The following is a 4951-nucleotide window of genomic DNA, read 5'->3' as shown; positions in this document are numbered from 1 at the left end:
TGTGTGAAATGTAAGCTATGCAGGTCAGTGCAGCCAGGAGTCATGCTAAGCAAATAAATACTGTGATGTAATAACCCCCTCCCTCGCCTTCTGTGCACATAGTTCATTACCGCAGAGACACTTTAACCCGTCCGACATGTCTAACGGCCTTGCGGCCTCGCTCAATGATAACGCATAAATCAAATAATGATAAATATACCTGATTGGTCTTTGTTCACAATGTGCACTGTGCAATGTTCTAATGCAGAAAGATGAATTCTTATGTAAAAATCAATACAGGAGATTCTCCAGAAAGGTGTCAGTGTTTAGTGTTATGGATCTTTTTGACAGAGAAGCAGCAGCTCTTTTAAGCTGAAAACATTATAGTTTTGTCAATCGATATACGGGCCACTTCTTTAACCATCTTCCCTTTTCATGCAGCATCCATCTTCTCAAGTAGACTTGGATGGCTTAGGTCCACTTTCACGGTATTCTAATGATAATTCTGAATGCCATTTAGCCATTTATTGCTGATTGAGGGTTTTATATCTTTAAAGGACCAGACCTTAACATTTTTTTCTTTTTGCATTTTAAGCAAGTTAATTTAGTCTAAAACTTTCCACTGTGATATCCACAAAAACTACTCTTTTGATGAAACAGCAGTTCAGGACTTACATTTAAAAAGGTTAAAAAATACAGAAAAGCAGCTGATCATCACAACTAGGATCAATGAGGAGTTTTAGTTCACTATACATTTTTATTCAACAGCAGGTCAGTTAATTGCATATACATGACAGCCTGTGAACTGATAAATATGAAGATGACTTCAGTGGAAAGGTCCTTGTGCAGGTTTTTCAGTGTCTGTTCTGCTCCTCTACTGTGACAGTTGTGCAACACTAGCTACTGTTAGCTTAGGAATGGCGTTTGCTAACATCAACAAACAACTGACTTCCTGCACAAAGCACACTGAAATACAACATACGCACACAAGCATGTTCAAAAATTATACATTCACTCTTTAAATTTAAGACACCTTGTATCTTCACAGAATGAACATCACATTGGAGAGACTCCAGACTTGAATACAGTTAATTTATAACCTGCTGTTATTTTTGTTTTAGCTCAGTGATTGAAGATTGATTCAAAATGTCCACACTGCAATAAAACACAGCAGTAATTATTCTCTAACAAGAATAAAAGCATTGGCTTGTGTACAATGTGTCGGCAAGAACTGAAAAGTCTTTTTTTTATTTATTTATTTTTAATGTAATTTGTCAATGGAAATCAATGACAGCATAGAGGGAGCTACAAATGTGCAGAAAAATGACTTTTTTATTCTTAAAAAAAAAGAGCATTATAAATGTGGCAAGTGTCTGACTTGTAGTATAATTCTTCATGTTTGTAACCTGAATGTGTTAAGGAGGGACAACACACAGTCAGATATTGTACTGGTGTACATCTGCTCCTCTGCTGCATCCACGTTATTGATCTCTGAGCCTTATAAAAGCCCTGTGCCTCCTTAAACATCAGTATGTTGAGTCAGTTTGCACAGAGACAGTGAAATCAGATTTTTAGCTCAAGGTAGCATCTTCACACAGAAACCTCTTCCGTCATCATCATTTGTGAGATGTAGGCGTGTGGATGAAGACATTAATGGTCCAGCAGGCTCTTCCAGCTCCTTATTGTTTTATAAACCGAGTGTACAGACAGACAGTCCAATCTCAGATTGATTATGCTGCTTCTCTCCATTGATTGTGCTGCCTGCTGCTCTCCCTTGAAGTGTGGAAAAAACAGAAATGCATTCAATGGAGGAAAAAAAATGACAAAAACACTTTCATTCCTATTTGTATTTATTCTCCTCTCCATGAAGAGAGCAGAGTAGTTGAAGAATTGTTTTTTATTAATTTCATGGATTATTTGCTCATTATGCATTAATCATAGTGCCCCATCTGGAAGGTGCAGGCGTGACTATGTGAGAAACAGCCATTCTGATCTCAATTAGATTATGCCTCTCCTCTCCGTCTACCCATAAATCACTTCTCCAAAGTGAAATTAACAGTTACTGGAGCGCATTAATATCCCAAGTCAGGCATGAGGGAAAGGCAATGACTGGAACCAGCCATCTCTCACAATGTTGAAAACATCATTTTGTTTGTGAAATATCAACATTACATGCTAAGGTTGCCCCCTTCCCAACTCTGCCTGCACAAAATGATTGTGTATATAGCCACAGATCTTCAGTCAGCAGGTCAGACTATAATGCACCTGTACACACATGTACACACACTGTTTCAGTAAAGACACAGCTTAATGTAAAGTAATTAAAGTCTTAGCGTACAATAAACTAGGTAAATGATTACTGTTGTGATTGTGATAAAGATACCCCACATGAACATTAATATGATGCTATCTTCCTCTGTGATCATCACAGGTGGGATATGTTGCATGTATAGTAAGATGGCAACATTATAATTTGCTTTCCTAATCTTTATAAAATGACACGTACACATATAATGATATACATTATGACAACTAGTATTTTGTTCCTCATAAACTTGTCGAAAAACACACCCATGCTCATGGCCCCACATTTTGTTTCCATGTGTTTAGTGGACATTATATTGACATTAATTTCCTTGAGACTTGCCATTGTCACAACATGCCTAAACTTAAACCTTAACCCTAACATTTAAAGACTTGTGGTATTGCAGTTTTTTGTTTTTACCACTGTTGGTATGTAATTATTATCATGTAAGTTAACGGTTAACTGTTACCTGTGGTAACACCACCAGGAATGTACTTTGTTTCTTTTTTTTTTTTTTTTACACACATTTTGGTTATGCAATGTAAATGCTGTCAAATGAGTTCATTCTAATTTGGTTTAGGCCTATTTTGTTCATTGTTCTGGCTTGAAGTCAAAGGACAGGAGTGAGTATTTAAAATGTTATGTTAAGTTATTTGATGATGAGAATGGGGGTGGGATTAAATAAGTTTTTCTTCTTCCCACTCCTTTTCAAGTATAGATGAATGATTTTTTTAAAATTCTGAATTTGCATGTATTCTGTAAATGCTCGAAATAAACACATGAAATGAATGAATGACTTATATCATTAAGAGTGATGAGAATGCCTTTAAGTCTACAGGAGTTTTTCTTCTCATTCTTTACACATCTGCACTGTTGCCCATAACGTTGGAATAAAAATATTTTTACATCTTGAAATGATGGTGACAATGTGATTTTTTTCTTGATAGATAAAGTGTAACTGTGACTCAGTGTGTAATCATTGATCCTGATGATTACTGATGTGTTTAAATAGGAATAAAAAGAGGAATGTGTCTGAAAACAAACTCATTCCAACTTTATGGGCCACAATGTATAACATTTACAACAAACTGTTACACTTAAGGTGTGAAACTTTCTGTTGGGTCAAAATATGAAAGATACTGGGCACATACATTTTACATGAAGCATACACATTGAGCTTGAAAAAAGACAAAAATCGCACCACCTAGGATTTTTTTCTTTTTGTTAACATGGCCATTTGCATCCATCTCTGACATCTAGCAGTGATGATAAAAGGTAAAACAAAAGTTTGGATTTTCATGCTTGGTGAGTGATATGAACCTCACTGCTTCATTCACAATCTGGATCTCAACCATGTTACATTTGAAGTATTTCTTCAATCTGTCATGGTCTCAGGAAACATACAGATCCCTGGCAGCAAATCCAGAATGCATTTTGTGTAATTTACGTGTAGTTTAGTTCTATGTGGTTCTTGGGCACTCTGCTTCATGATCAGATGAAATGTTGCAAAAATTTCTTGCAAGACTTTAATCTAAAAAACAAAACACACACACAAAAAAAATCAAAACAAAGGAAAATATAATTTAGTTTTTAAACCCTCTAGCAATAAATGGATGTGGACTGCACTGACACAAGAAATTTAACATCAGAATGGTCACAGGTTTGGATAAAAATCTTCACCGTAGTATTTTTTCAATCAGCCTGTTTGCCTCACACTGCAAAAATGTCTAACTCCAAATGTGAAATGGACAGATGTTAGTGGGTTTCTTTCACTTTACAGCAGCTGTATTCCAACATCAGGAGCAATAGAAGAGGCATGATTCAAATAGTGAGATATCATTTTGCCAATCACTTGGATGGAGAGACCGAACCCAAGGGAAGAAGACTTAAACCCGTTGTGTGATGTCCGTCACAGCTTTGATAGATTAGAAGTGTGACATTAAAATGGAAATTACTCGAGGGAGATTTGACAGGGGACGGCAGGCGACCTTTGACCTCTAGCTAAGACCACAGACTGACTGTGCAATCCCTCTGAGAAATAGACTGACAGACAGGATGGATAGAGACTTAAGAGCCTGTTACATTAGAAGTAGTGTTGTGTGGCTGAAATATTTGGGGATGACATATGTGAGTCCAAATGTTTGGGATAAATTATTTTATTGACCAAAGTGATTGCGATCAAGGATTTAATTCATTTGCAAGACCTCCTTCAGTAGCAGAAAATCAGTCTTAACGCCTGCTATCCAACACCCTCAGATTTGTGCAGAAAGCTTGAAAAATGTGTCATTAACAGCTGTATTTGTAACACTACAGGGCTCCTACAATACTTTCACATTGTAGCATTTACATCATGATTTTTGAGCAGCCAAGTAGGTAGAACTGTGCAGTCGACCTCCTACTTGTAAATTTGAGGCTCAGATATTGGTTATTTTTGATGGCTCCTATTTACAAAATGTTAACAGAAATTCTACAAAACCACTGTGACTGGCAGTTCAAACCAAATAAAACGTATCAGCGTTGCTTGTGTGCCTACATGAAGTTTGTTTGAATGTAGTGTTTGTGTCCATGTTGTGTTGGGGGCTGGCTGTTTGTTTCTACCCTGTCAGAAGCTGATGTTGTACAGTGTTAGCACTGCAGAGGAGCAGATGAGAACCATTCAAGAACATC

The sequence above is a fragment of the Sphaeramia orbicularis genome, chromosome 12 (assembly GCF_902148855.1).
Source record: "Sphaeramia orbicularis chromosome 12, fSphaOr1.1, whole genome shotgun sequence".
Classification (NCBI taxonomy): Eukaryota; Metazoa; Chordata; class Actinopteri; order Kurtiformes; family Apogonidae; genus Sphaeramia; species Sphaeramia orbicularis.
Note: the sequence above shows the minus strand (reverse complement) of the source record.